Source organism: Euprymna scolopes, chromosome 30 (genome assembly GCF_053919585.1).
Source record: "Euprymna scolopes isolate OS-2025 chromosome 30, ASM5391958v1, whole genome shotgun sequence".
In the NCBI taxonomy this organism is placed as follows: Eukaryota; Metazoa; Mollusca; class Cephalopoda; order Sepiida; family Sepiolidae; genus Euprymna; species Euprymna scolopes.
Window position 1 is genome coordinate 60,552,175 of NC_136511.1, and position 16,165 is coordinate 60,568,339.

The 16,165-nt window shown below is 36.7% G+C and overlaps 1 long non-coding RNA gene across 1 annotated transcript in view; it reads right to left on the reverse strand.

Annotated features, from left to right (window-relative positions):
• Window positions 1–807: 807 nt before the first annotated feature.
• LOC145254824 (uncharacterized) overlaps window positions 808–16,165 on the reverse strand; it is a 146,258-nt gene continuing 130,900 nt past the window's right edge. The window contains exon 3 of the long non-coding RNA XR_013863807.1: window positions 808–975. This is a non-coding gene — a long non-coding RNA (uncharacterized LOC145254824). The remainder of the gene's footprint in view (window positions 976–16,165) is intronic.

Sequence of the window (16,165 nt, forward strand, 5' to 3'; positions counted from 1 at the left end):
GAGGGAGAAAGAGAGAGAGAGAGAGAGGGAGAAAGATAGGGATGTTAGATTAATCCAGAGAACCAGTAAAGTACTCTTCTCTCTAAGATCCCTTCTATCCTCGTCGAGCTAAAACATGATTTTCCCCCTCTGTCTCCCTTCTCTCTCTCTCTCTCGTTTTCCCTGTCTCCCCTCTGTATTTCGTTCGATGTATCCTTTTTTTTTCTTCTCTCAGTGGATAAATGTCCGATATAGATATATATTTATATATACCTATATATATTATATTTTTCTTCACTACTCTTGTATAAAGCTGTTTGTTAGCGTTTATTTTCACTGCCGCAGCAATGAGCAGAACTGTAGAAATGTCTTACTGATCCCTTCCTCCCAGCTGAAAACATCGGGCTAAATGGTTCCCTAAATGCCTTGCTTATGAACTTTTGCTAAAAAATCATCCGTTAAAAATGGATCTTTTTTGAGACTAGAAACATTCTTAAAATAGTCATTCTATAAAACTTAGTCTTTCCTCTATAAAGATGTTTAATTATACTTACTTATATATTTAACGGCTTTATCGTTATAACTATAGGCTTATTTTATATATGCAGATATAGAACTGTTGTAGCCTATCGTAGTCGAGGCTAAATGATAGGAATTTTAAAGAATTAAAATAAATAATGATAGAAACCGTATAATATGAAAAGTAATCTACTTATATTTATAAAAAAATTAAATTTAAATGTAAAATTACTAAAAACGTGTATATGTGTTTGAATTTGAAGTTTTTTGTCTTATTTTTTTCTTAGGGTTAAAGGGCGGAAATTATTATTCTTGTTTTTTTTTTTTTTTTTTTTTTTTTTTTTTGTTTTTGTTTTTTTGAAGTCCGCGTTTTATATCCAGAAATTCGTTGAATATTTCTTTATCTTTGGTTGGTAAATTTGCGGAATTTAAAAATCCTGGTTGAGTTTTCCCTTTGTTTCAAACTTCTTTGGATTTCTGCAAAGAGAGAGAGGAAAAAAAAAAAAAGGAAATATTTGTTAATAGCTAGTAGAAGGCATTTTATTATATGGAAAAGTCAACACAGCAAAAAAAAAAAAAAAAAAAAAAATACAGGATAATAAATAGTTGAGAATTAGTAAATAATAAAAATAAAAAAAAAAACAATTTATACCAAACGCAGTAAAATTAAATTCTATTTCAACCCATATCCTTTTAATACACAGAAACTGGAATATTTTTTGACTTCATAATATTTTTTGGATGCTAATTTGTCCTATCAACATATGAAAAAAAATGGCGACCCTAGTTCTTGCTTAACTTCGCTAAACGTGGATAATTAAACGTGGTTTTGTCTTTTCGTTGCGGTAGTTCCTATTTACAATGCCTCCCCACGGGACAGAGTTAGACACCAGGGTCGTTTTCAATGTGGAGAAAAGGAACACAAATAAAAATTGTCTCAGTCATGAAGGATTTCTCCTCCACTGACATAGAACATAAAATTAAAGTGTAGCATCTGAAGAACAGATACTACACTTTGATCTTGACCCGAAGGCCAAAAAGGTTTGTCACTCAGACTGGGGGTTAGTAATTTCTTTTTATTCGCTTTTCAATTTAAAGTTAACCAAAGTTTCAAAATACTTGGGGAGGGGGTTCTTCAAATAGACAAGAACTCAAGGTGAAATCTTCAAAAAAAATCTATAAACACCCCTAAAAAAAAAAATGAGGTAGGTTTAGTATGAGACGACTGTAGACTAGAAAAAAGAAAAAGAAAGAAAAAAAAACCGGTTGAGTTACACAAGCTGATAAATAGAACGCTAGGTAAGTTGATATGTTTAGGTAACGAAGCGTGCAAGTGCGCGAATAGATAGATAAGCTGAGATGATTTAGAAAGCTGCACAACGTCGGTGAAAGGAAAGAGGAGAGAAAGGAATGAAAGTAAAAGAAAATGAGGAGAGAATGAAAAGGGGAGACGAGAGAGGGAAATGAAAAGGGGAACGAAATAGAGGGGGGGGGAGTTGAAAAAACGAAAAGGAGAGAATAAAATGGAAAAGGAAGGCGAAAAAAAAAAGAAAGGAAAAAGAAAAAAACGAAACAGTAAGGGGAGAAGGGGAAGCAAACGAAAGGGAAACAGAAAAAGAGGAAAGCAAGGGCAATGGGAAGAAAAGGGGGGACGAAAGGGTAAGCGGATAAAGGGAGAAAAGGGGGAAAACGAATGGGTAATGGGGAGAAAAGGGGGGAAAACGAATGGGTAATGGGGAGAAAAGGGGGGAAAACGAATGGGTAATGGGGAGAAAAGGGGGGAAAACGAATGGGTAATGGGGAGAAAAGGGGGGAAAACGAATGGGTTTTGGGGAGAAAAGGGGGGAAAACGAATGGGTAATGGGGAGAAAAGGGGGGGAAACGAATGGGTAATGGGGAGAAAAGGGGGGAAAACGAATGGGTAATGGGGAGAAAAGGGGGGAAAACGAATGGGTAATGGGGAGAAAAGGGGGAAAACGAATGGGCAATGGGGAGAAAAGGGAGGAACGAATGGGCAATGGGGAGAAAAGGGAGGAACGAATGGGCAATGCGGAAAATGGAAAGTTGTGAAACGAGGGATCGAAAGACAAGAGAAGAAAAAGAGAAACGGTTAAGAGGAGAAAGGTTTAAAAGGAAAAAAAGAAGGAGATGAGGAGATAGGGAAAGGGTGGAAATGGGAGGGGGAAGAAGTGAGCATCGGATGTGATGGGATATTTGTTTATCAGAGTTTATTTTCTGCTTACGTCATTGAAAATGTGACAAAAAATAGTTTTTTGAAATGGTAATAAGATTAAACAAATAAAATACAAACGAAAACCGTTACTTCGCACAGGGACCAAACTGAAATTCAGTATGAGTTCCACTAATCTAATAATAAACATTATAAAACTAAGACTTAGCTATCTTATTATAAATTTTCCTAATGTCTGTGTGTGTGACGCGGTTTATTTCAGCCTACAGGCAACCCACCCAGGCAAGTAAGGCACCGAAATGAAGCTTATGACCCAGCGGATGTTTTAGTGATATTTATATCCATGTTTGGTGTATGGAAATGTAAAAAAAAAACAAAAAAAAAAAACGATTTACTAAACAACGTTTTATTTACTGGATATTTTTCCGGTACAAGTACCCAAGTTTGCCCAGCTGGGCAAACTTGGGTACTTGTTATATAAATTCTTTGTATTTCTAGCTTGAATTCGGAACATATTTCTATTCAGTGAGACCCCGAATTGGTTACGGTAAAACATACTCTAAAGAAAATAGTCACAATCCACAGGAGCGCTACTAAAAGCAGTAAATATAATTATAAATATTATTATAGTTATATATTTATATTTAAGTCAGTTTTTTTTTAACTCAACAGGTTTAAATTACATTTATTTGTAAGGAAAATATGTTAAAATAAGTTAAAACAAAAAGACTTGTTGACATTGTATGCTTTGAATATGAATAATATATATATATATATATATATATATTATATATATATATATATATTATATATATATATATATATTATATATATATATATATATATATATATATATATATATATATATATAAATATATATATATATATATTGGTTGCAAAAAAAAACAAAAAACAAAAAAAAAACACTCCACAAAATTCATCCAACTGCAGAAAAATTGAAGCTGGCCTGCCATGATACTATATATAAAAATGTAGGCAAATGTGGGCATATTTTATTGGTTTGAAAACATAGGTTCATATTTACCAATTGGCATAATATTTTAACCATAAAACGTGCTAAGTTTCGTCCCATAGAAGCAAAGATATGAACATTTGAATATTCAATTGCCTACATAACCATATATATATATATATATATATATATATATATATATATATATATATATATATTATATATATAAAATTTATTTATACTAACATTGATGGCAACATATGTGCATACATGTTTCTGTAATCACCTGCTCCTGGGGAGATTACGTTTTCAGGCCAAGAATTACCCTTGAAAACTCGACCTGAAGACGTAATCTCCTCAGTAACAGGTGATTACAGAAACATGTATGCACATATGTAGCCATCAATGTTTGTATAAATAAATTTAATATGCCTGCTCTGTTTACTCATTGAGCACTTTTTGGTAGACACAGGTTTCATTGGATGTAATTGCAGGAAACTAAACTCTACTGCCATTATTATAATTATATATATATATACACCACTTTTTTTTGGCAATTTTCTATATTCCAAATCTCAGCGACTATTGATCAGAATTTAACAAATGAAAGCTCGTTGGAAAGGTAATGAGCTGAATTGTGTAGTGGACTATGTGAAATTAGCCCTTAAAGTTGCACATTAAGAGGATCATCCATCATCCAGGGCCTATTTTTTGCACTTTTTACACCTCTGAAATATTTCAATCAGTCATTTGTTTTCCTCGTTTTGCATATGAATTACAAAATATCTGATATTTTCCTAAAACCTTTTACCTTGATGGAGGGGAGCCTAAAACTTGCTGTTATGGTTTTAAATAATCTGAAATAATAGCAAAAGGAGACTTGATTCCAAATATTTCTCATGCGTTATATCTCCCCTCTTTGGATTTCATACATAAAGTAAATTTCACAGTGTATAAGGATTATTTGATACCGGAGATATTCACAATCATACCCTATTTCCAAAAGAGGGGAAATATAACATATGAGAAATATCTGGAATCAAGTCTCCCCTTGGTGTTATTTCAGATCATTTTAAACCATAGCAGCAAGTTTTAGTCTCCTTTCTGTCAAGGTTTGGGGGAAATATATATATTTAAGATGAAAAGTTTATCTGACACTTTCGTCCTGAAGAAATTGCATTTCAAAAGAAATTGCAACTGAAACATGCACTCACTTATGTAGACAATAATGCTTGTATGAATAAAGGAAATCACAATATATATATATATATATATATATATATATATATATATATATATATATTATATATATATACTAGCATTTCAGCTTCAGCGGGTGTTTGGGGATGTATGTTGAGAAAAAAAAAAAAAAAAAAAAAAAAAAGGTCAATTTTTTAAAAAAATTGTGACCCCTATTATGAACCCTTAAAATTTATTGTTTTGGGCTAAAATCAAGTTATTAAGTTAGATCCATATCCAAGGAAACTATATCTAAAATTTCAAGTGTTTAGACCCAAAATTGTCGGATGAGTTTGACAGAGTTTACAAAAGTCAAATCCTTGAACTTTGACCTCCTTAACGGCCAAATTTCTGGCCGAAAACCGATCACAAAGATTTTCCCAAACCTAAGTACCCTGTATATCAAATTTCGAATCTGTAGACGTGAAATTGACAGAGTTATTGCATAGGGAAATGTACACACACACACACACAGACACGTTCACTTTTATAGATATATATATTAGTGATGGGACGATTCCAATATTTTTCCCCGATTCTGATACAATTATCGCTAAATCTCTAATTATTTAACTATAAGATTGTTATCTCGCCTGATTTTCATAAAAATACATGTTAAATATGCAGATATTTTCCTAAACGTCAAAATACACTTGTGGGGGATGATCTATCCATTTTAGCTTTACTGGTAATTTAAAAATCAATGAATATTTATTGTTTTATTACCAGCAATGGAAGATTTTGGTTTAAACAAAAGTAAAATAATAAAAAAAAAAAAAGACAAAAGAATCGTGTTGGCATCGGAAAATAGGCATCAATTTTTCCGATTCTGACTCCCAAATTTTCTGTTTTTTTCTTTTTTTTATATTTCTGATTAATCATCTCAACACTATTATATATATATATATATATATATATATATATATATATATATATATATATATATATATATATATATCATTGTTGCCGGTGTTCACGAAAAAGTTTTCAATGATAAACTTAGTGCAATTATAGTTTATTTTTTAAAAATTCCGAAATATGAAATTTACAAAAAATGGTCGAGTTAATTTGCCACAATATATATATATATATATATATATATATATATATATATATATATGAGAGAGAGAGAGATTATTTTATTTACTTTCTGTGTACCAACACTAGACACTATTTTGCATTATATTTATTTATCGTCTGAGCTCCAATCCATGGTCCCCCCTCGCCAATCTTTCACGATAAACACTCGTCTAGCTGAAACCACTGTCAAAAATTTTCCCCACCCTTTATCTGTGCCTAAACCAAAACGTAGATTCCATGAACAAAGCTTCTCTCTTAGAACTGCACGCCTGTGGAACTCTCTACCGCTTGCCTGTTTCCGTCCTGACCTCAACATGGATGTCTTCACGTCCAACATAAAAAAATTCCCGATGAACCGCCCCCCCACCCCCAAAGTAATGACACTTTATCAAATCTCCAATACTAATGAATACTGCAACACTATCCCATTGATTACTGTTCACAAAATAACCTTTATCCCCGAGTGGATTCTGGGCCTTGATAAGTAGTGACTTTCATGTAAAACAAATAAAAATATAAAAAATAAACTTATTGATGCATATAATTCCGTTATCGATATAAAAGACCAGAAAGTATATAATTCTGTTTCATACAACATAGGATAAGGAATTTATTGCAAAAATAAATCAATAAATATTCTATGGAAACAACGCATTTTACCTTCTCCGTTGCTTGTGTACCATTTTACACACAAACGCATGACGTCACCAAACTGGTTGCAGTAGTCGCTACCGCTATTAAATAGCGGAAATGATTATTTCGATTCATTGTTATCGTGGCTTTTGCCATCCGTCGCATAAGGGTTCGAATAATATACTGAATTCACCCCCTGTAGTTCATCTCTTTTAATCATTGCATCCCCAATTGCAATTAATGGAGTAGGGTTAGGGTTAATACCTTTCGCCTGTTTTGTTTATTCATATGAGCGAGGGTAGACAATTTTGTTTTTGTAAACCGGTCCCAGCAAAAAACACACGATCTCCCCTACTCTTCCACTATTCCTAAACATTAAACAAATCCTGAGTGAAGTCTGCCCTCGGTGGGAGGAAGGGGGCAGGGAGGGAGGGAGGGAGGGAAGGGCCTAAATGCTATTGATACGGCATTGTTATCTACAGACTTAGTGTACAGAGAAAGGAGACAATAAAAGCAGCCAAACTAAAGCTGGCCTGCAAGACGCAAATGTAGGCAAATTTGGGCATATTTTATTGGTTTGAAAATATAGGTTATTTTTTCCCCCCAATTGTCATAAATGTTGAACCATAGAATAGTATTATAACCTTCAAAAAGCCTGCAAATTTTCCTGTAGTTTCGTCCCATAGAACCATGGATACGAACATTTCAATATTCAAGTTGTCTACCAGTGTGTGCGTGTGTTTATATATATATATATATATATATATATATATATATATATATATATATATATATATATATATATATATATATATATATATATATATATATATATACACACACACACCACCTTTTTTTGACAATTTTATTAGTTCCAATTCTTTGCTGTTTTTTTCAGGTCATTAATCACTTGAAACCATAGCAGCAAGTTTTAGTCTCCCGTCCATCAAAGCCAGAAATTTTGGGGAAATATACATATAAACAATACGATATATATATATTAAATTTGTCTTTGCATAAGCAGTAATTTGTTGCTACACAGTCATGAGTATGTTTCGGTCTTCTAGTATTTAGTAACTAAAGACCTCTTCAGGAAACAACGCTTATTTTCGAAAGCGGAATTCTTAATGAAAAACTTGAAAGAATAAGCAACCTAAAATTTATATATATATATATATATATATATATATATATATATATATATATATATATATATAAACAATACGTCATATAATATCCAATAGCTAATAAAATATTTTTAATTAAGAATAATAAAAGATATAGTTAAGCTAAATATATATATATATATATATATATATATATTTATGTATATATATATTACAATACTCGTCCAAGATGATTAAAAGTAATTCCCAAACAGAACTGCTTACACTATTTTTATGTCTATCTTATGAAGATTAAAATCAAACCTTATATCTAGAATCCTCGTTCCAATTTTGATCAACCCACGGATGAGACGTGGCGAGCTGCTTCATCGTTATTTTCATGACAGGTGCTCGACTGAGCTTCAATCGATGTCCCACCCCAGCATTCACAAAAAGCACCTGTTTAGCTACAACCACTGTCAACAATTTCCACTACTCTCTTTCTGACTAAAACTAAACTCAAATTCCACGAACAAAGTTTATTTCTAGAACTGCTCGCCTATGAAACTATGCCGTGGGGATGCTTTCCAGGTGACTACAACATGGTCATTTTCAAGTTCAATGTAAACAAGTTCTTGTTAAACCGTCCTCTTAAATAATCAAATTCTATCCATGTTCAATCACTAGCGATCATCATGATACTGTTTTACTGACCACTTGACGCTTATTAACCTTTATTCTCGAGTTGCTTTTGGACATTGGTAAGTGATGACTCCCATGTTAAAAAAAAATCGATTATGATTCAAGAAAGTGTCTAAACTCGAGAGCTTAAGCTTAAGGGGGTCTTAGAAACAAAGTGAAATTCAGGGAACATTATTTAGTTAGTGTTTAATTTGAATCAAAATAAATGCAAATCGGAAATAGCTGACTTTTCAAGCGGGAGATTATGATCATATTATGCATCCTCAAAACTCCTTTAAAATACCCAAAATCCCTTTAAAATAGCCCAAATTCATTTAAAATACCCCAAATTCATCTAAAATATATGGAAGAAACTGAAATGTAGTGAACATGTATTAATTGATGTCTAATACCTATTGATAAAAGTTCCCTGTAATTAGAGATAACTGAATTTTGACAACGCCACATTTTGCATAATGCTAAATTACATCGAATATAGCCCACATTATCTATCCTTACACATAGATGCCCCCTCCCCCGAATACATAATGATCAGTTTATTAGTTTAGGAGCAAGTTATGTGCATAGAAATATATATTAAAAAAATATACACATATATTTTTTTTTATTAAAAACATAATTAAATTTCGTATAATATATTAGTTTTTATTACTTAAACAGATTTTTTTTTAGTTTGTTTAATGTAAAAAAATGAGTCACACGTATAAAAAAACAGAAGGAAATTTAGCACAATTAATTGTTGAGATAAAAGGCAAAAATGCACAAATTTAAATGCAAGATCTTTAATCCGACCCGCAGAGCTCTTATGGAAAACGTAAAAAAAAAAAAAAAAAAAAAAAAATATTCAGGAAAAATATTTGAAATGGTAATGTGTGCAAATAGTGTGATGGTTTTTCTTTCTTTTCTTTTTTTTTCAGAAAAATACTATTAAAAGAATGAAGAGTAAAACTGGCGGAGAACGCTCTGTTTTACGGTTGTTTTAAAAATGAAACGGAAATTTAAACTTCGTTCCATTTTAAATTCGGTACATTTTTATATTACGTATAACTCGCCGTTCACATTCGACATGCCAATGTTGGGAGTGTCTATTCCAGAAGCCGTTCTTAACATGGGGAGGTTGCGGATGTCAAATCCGAAAGCAGTTCTTAACATGGGGGGGGGGTCTCTTCCGAAAGCCGTTCTTAACATAGGGTGTTTATTTGTTGTAAGCATACTCGAAAATCTATAAGAGTCAATATTTCCAATATGAACGGCGAGTTGGATTATGTAGAAAAATACCAAAAAGGTATACCAAATTGACATTTTTCGTTTAAAAATTAAATTATTTCGTTTTTATTAAGAAAATTTTAGTTTATATATATATATATATATATATATATATGTATATATATATATATATACTAGCAAAAGTACCCGTCGTTGACTGGGTTCAAAAACAGCCCACAGAAAATGGACTCTGATTTATGAAAGTATGATAGGTTATGAAAAGGAAGGGTTGTAAAGAGATAGCTTCGAATTTGGGGGTATCAAAACCAAAGCAAAATATAATGAAAGTAAAAATAAAATAGATAAACCCCATAATTTATTATACCATACACCTGTTAACACTGAAACACTTATCACAATATTCTGTGGATCTATATTAAAAAACCTTGTTAAACTTTGTGACATATTTCCATTCTATGGAGGTCAGGTGCGAACGAACACCCCATAATTTTATTATACAACATTTCTTCAAACTGAAACATAATTATCAAAGTATACTTACGCAGATAGATATGAAAAGTCTTTATTAAAGTTTGTGCCTATTTCCAATCTATGGAGACCAGGCGCAAACGCAGACCCCACAATTTTATTATACCATCCCTATTTAAGTTAAAACATACTTATCAAAGTATTATTATGTACATCTATATCAAAAACACTTGTAAACGTTTTTTTTTCTAATTTTTTAATTTTTTATTTCCATACTTTGTGGACCAGGCGCGAACGCAGACCCCACAATTTTAATGAATTATCATTATGCCAGATCGAACATAGCCATTCCTGTGTCTTGATACATTTTCTATCATTATATATGATCAGTTTTCTATAATAGTCAACCATATAGGAGCCTATTCGTGACCAGACACACACACGGACGTTCAGCTTTATATTATATATATATATATATACTAGCATGGGTTCCCGGCGTTGCCCGGGTCTTTGGAGTTATATGCTGAGAAAAAAAAAAGGTCAATTTTTTTAACTTTGACCCCTATTATGACCCCTTAAAATTGATTGTTTTGGGCTAAAATTGAGTTAAGTTAGATCCATGTCCAAGGAACCTATATCTAAAATTTAAAGTTAGACTTAAAATTGTCGGAGGAGTTTGGTAGAGTTCTCAAAGGTCAAATCGTTGGACTTTGACCCCTTAACAGCCAAATTTCTGGCCGAAAACCGATCACGTAGATTTTCCCAAATCTCAGTACCTTGTATATAACATTTCGAGTCTGTAGACTGAAAATTAACAGTTATTGCGAAGGAAAATGTAGACAGACAGACAGACACGTTCACTTATATATCTTTCATTTTTTTTATATATGAAAAGTACGATTTTTGAATGTTATTTTTTCGATCACTTTCGTTTTTTTTTGAGGGGGGGGGAGGCAATTAAAAAAAAGAAAAGATTAAAACGGAACGAAATCTAAGTTTCCGTTCCATTTTTAAAACAACCGTAAAAAACAGAGCGTCCTCCACAAGTTTTACCGAATGAAGTTTTGATGCATCAGTTATGCATCAATATTAAGCCTGTCCTATTGTATAGCTACGCAGCGTCTTCATTATCATTTTCACTCTCCGCTGCCAGCCCTGTTTTTACACGTCTTCTGCGCCTGCGCATTGCAACCTAGGCAAAAAAAAAAAAGTTGGGATTTACTTATTAAAGTTGATAAAGCACTGCGATAGTACATTTGTGACAGAGTCCCTCCTCCTTCCATATGATTATGTCAGAAACGCACCAATTTCATTCTTCTAAATTAATATTAACAAATAATAATAAATTTTACCCCCCTCCCTCCCCCCAAAAAATCACAAGGTTCCTGCTATGATCCGATCGATCCCTGTTGATTTTGCGGCAGAAGTTTAGTTTTATGCAGTTCTAGGAGGTCAACCCTCTCAGACTTAGCCTTCTCTCTTTTTGAGAAGGGGCTGTCCAAACACTTTTTGCAAGTCAGAGTGCCCCTTCTGGGGGTGGGGAGGGGGCGCAGACTTTTCAATCCCACTTTCCGACTCTAGTAAAAATATTTTTTTTTTTTTTTTTGTTAAAGAATTTCCGAATGTTCATTTTTTAACAGAAAATTCTGCACTGATTCAGACTTTGGAAACAACCGGGCTGTTAATCCTCTTTTATAGTTATTCATGCAATGTTTCTTAGTCAATTTATTTTTTTTAATTTTGGCCCACATAGCTTTAAAAAGTCAGCAAATACCCTCCTCCACCTCCCGTTCGGAAAATTCGAAAACCTCTGGCCCAAACCACTCAAATAGGCTAATAGGAAAAGCAAAGACAGATAATTTAAAAACAAAATAAACAAGGGAGGTAATCTATTTATAAACTTTTTTTTTTTTACTAGCAAATATATGCTCCTGCTCCTTCCGATCATATATTTGTTAGACCCGGATGATTATATAATTGTGAAAGAATTACTTAAACATGTAGTTAAATCAAAATAAATTGTTTGGGCCATTAAAATAATTTCAAACGCTACAAGGTGCCTTCAATAAGTTTCCAAACTATTTTTGTATGGGCACTTTTATTGATAATATACACATGAAATCTTAGTTTCCTTCCAAGTAATCTTCTCCGGCTGCAATGCACTTGTTGTAGCGTTGCAACAACAACTGGAAGATCCCATGGGAATTCTCTTGTGTGAGCGTGTCAATGACCCTCGTCACAGCCTCTTTCATCTCCTCAGCTGTCTCATAATGATAGCCTCTAAGGTTTTCCTTGAGCTTAGAGAATAACCAAAAAGTCACAGTGAGCAAAGTCTGGACTATAGGAAAGGTGAGGAATGGTCTTGCTGCCCATCTTCATCAAATAGTCGGTGAGAAGTATGAAGTTGTGGACTGGTACATTAAATTGAACTTAAACTATAACGACGTTCACACGGGAGTAGGATGGAGTTGAGCCAATTCCAAATGAGTTCATAGGATCTCGAGTCAAACGTTTAACCACTGCCAACCAGCAAAAGAGTCTTCCTTCAGGTATTCCTGGTTCCAGTGTGGAACACAAAAAATGCAGAGTTTAGCCACCAGTTCCATGTCTGTACGCACTGTTTTTATCTAAGATTTTTTCTAGTCGGTAAGTAGGATAGGAGTATCCAAATTGCAGCATCCTCAGGGTGTTAAAGAATGTGACCAAACCAACCAAGTCTCCATTTAAGAGTCTTTTTACCGCTGATGGTGTTGCACTTTGCACAGGTGGTGCTGTTCAGGATTGAGATGGATGCAGAGGATTCGGTGAAGGCAGTGTATGTTAAACACGCCAAAATCATGAAGATCTCGCAACTGCACACTAGTATTGTGTGTATCAGTGCTTGGTATATATTTAACACGTAATTTTATCTAAGTTGTTTTTTTTTGTTTTTTTTTTTAATGGAAATTGCTTAAAAACAAAGCATAAAGCTACTTGATGTTAGGAACTACCAAGTATAAAAGATAATTTTTGCAAAGACATGAGATGAGAGTGAAAGGATGAGTGAGAAGGAAAGACAATAAATGAGTGAGAGAGAGAGGGAGAGAAAGACTGGGAGAGAGAGAGAGGGAGGAAAAGACTGGGAGAGAGAGAGAGAGGGAGGAAAAGACTGGGAGAGAGAGAGAGAGAGAGAGAGAGGGAGGGAAAGACTGGGAGAGAGAGAGAGGGAGGGAGGGAAAGACTGGGAGAGAGAGAGAGAGGGAGGGAGGGAAAGACTGGGAGAGAGAGAGAGGGAGGGAGGGAAAGACTGGGAGAGAGAGAGAGGGAGGGAGGGAAAGACTGGGAGAGAGAGAGAGGGAGGGAGGGAAAGACTGGGAGAGAGAGAGAGGGAGGGAGGGAAAGACTGGGAGAGAGAGAGAGGGAGGGAGGGAAAGACTGGGATAGAGAGAGAGGGAAAGACTGGGAGAAAGAGAGAGAGAGAGGGAAAGACAGAGAGAGAGGGAGGGAAAGACTGAGAGAGGGAGGGAGAGAGAGAGGGAGAGAGAGAGGGAGGGAAAGACTGGGAGAGAGAGAGGGAGGAAAGACTGGGAGAGAGAGAGAGGGAGGGAAAGACTGGGAGAGAGAGAGGGAGGGAAAGACTGGGAGAGAGAGAGAGGGAGGGAAAGACTGGGAGAGAGAGAGAGGGAGGGAAAGACTGGGAGAGAGAGAGAGAGAGGGAAAGACTGGGAGAGAGAGAGGGAGGGAAAGACTGGGAGAGAGAGAGGAGGGAAAGACTGGGAGAGAGAGTGGGAGGGAAAGACTGGGAGAGAGAGAAGGAGGGAAAAAATGGACGAGAGAGAGAGAGAGAGAGAGGAGGCGAGAGAGAGAGAGGAGGCGAGAGAGAGAGAGTGAGAGGAGGCGAGAGTGAGAGGAGGCGAGAGAGAGAGGAGGCGAGAGAGAGAGGAGACGAGAGAGAGAGAGGAGACGAGAGAGAGAGAGGAGACGAGAGAGAGAGAGAGAGGAGGCGAGAGAGAGAGAGAGGAGGCGAGAGAGAGAGAGAGGAGGCGAGAGAGAGAGAGAGGAGGCGAGAGAGAGAGAGAGGAGGCGAGAGAGAGAGAGAGGAGGCGAGAGAGAGAGGAGGCGAGAGAGAGAGGAGGCGAGAGAGAGAGAGAGAGGAGGCGAGAGAGAGAGAGAGAGGAGGCGAGAGAGAGAGAGAGAGAGAGAGAGAGAGAGGAGGCGAGAGAGAGAGGAGGAGAGAGAGAGAGAGGAAGGAAGGAAGGAAGGGGGCGGGAGAGAATTTTAGAAAAAAGGTCCGATGTTTTCACTCTATGTAGGAACATTTAAAAGTGAGAGAGAAATAAAAATCAAAAAAAAAAATCACGTGTGGGATGGTGGCGTCGACCATGGCAGCCGCCACATAGCTTTTTCATGAGTAATTTGTGAAAACGAGCGAGTCAGGGATCGAATGATGGGGCCAGGAGGGTGTGCTCGTGCACATATACCAGCGAGGAGAGGAGGGGTGCAGAGAAAATACAAAATCCAAAAAACCGACCGCATATCATTGTCTCCCCACCTCTGCCCCACACAGACACATCAGCGCCGCCTCAGTGCCATCCCCCAACTACTTCCTAAACCTATCATTTTCTTAAAGGAGCCCCCCCCCAGATTGGCGAGTGGGGTGGTTAAAAGCGCGTCTCTTTCTCTCTAGACACACCCTCTCCATCCCAAGCATCATCGCCACCCGTATTTTGTGGATTTGATGTAAGCAACTCACAACGAAAGTAAACAAAAATCTAACAAAATAAAGTAAAAAACAAGGAAAGAGCACATGCAAGAAATCCAGTTGCCATCTTAGCTGTTCATCTTTTGTGCTGCACTCATACTCTTACTCCACTCACTCGTGGTTCTACTCATCCTACCTCCTCTACTCACTACTCATACCTGTTTAACACTACTCACCCCGATAACTCGTCCTCCAACACCACTCACCTCAACAACTCGTCCTCCAACACCACTCACCTCAACAACTCGTCCTCCAACACCACTCATCCAGACAACTCGTCCTCCAATCCTCTAACACCACTCACCCCGACAACTCGTCCCCCAACACCACTCACCCCGACAACTCGTCCCCCAACACCACTCATCCCGACAACTCGTCCTCCAACACCACTCACCCCGACAACTCGTCCCCCAACACCACTCACCCCGACAACTCGTCCCCCAACACCACTCATCCCGACAACTCGTCCCCCAACACCACTCATCCCGACAACTCGTCCTCCAACACCACTCATCCCGACAACTCGTCCTCCAACACCACTCATCCCGACAACTCGTCCTCCAACACCACTCATCCCGACAACTCGTCCTCCAAAACCACTCATCCCGACAACTCGTCCTCCAACACCACTCATCCCGACAACTCGTCCTCCAACACCACTCACCCCGACAACTCGTCCCCCAACACCACTCACCCCGACAACTCGTCCCCCAACACCACTCACCCCGACAACTCGTCCCCCAACACCACTCACCCCGACAACTCGTCCCCCAACACCACTCACCCCGACAACTCGTCCCCCAACACCACTCACCCCGACAACTCGTCCCCCAACACCACTCACCCCGACAACTCGTCCCCCAACACCACTCATCCCGACAACTCGTCCCCCAACACCACTCATCCCGACAACTCGTCCTCCAACACCACTCATCCCGACAACTCGTCCTCCAACACCACTCATCCCGACAACTCGTCTTCCAACACCACTCATCCCGACAACTCGTCCTCCAACACCACTCATCCCGACAACTCGTCCTCCAACACCACTCATCCCGACAACTCGTCCTCCAACACCACTCATCCCGACAACTCGTCCCCCAACACCACTCATCCTAAAAATAACACATCCGGACAACTCGTTCTTAAACTACTTATTCCGACAAATTATCACCACCTCTACTTGCTCTTATTCTTCACTTTCCACAATCAACATTATTCGGAATATTCAACATAAACATTCCGTTCTACTTTCCTTCAAATTCCATGCAACACCTTCCTTTTACTCCAAAATTAGAAAAATCTTA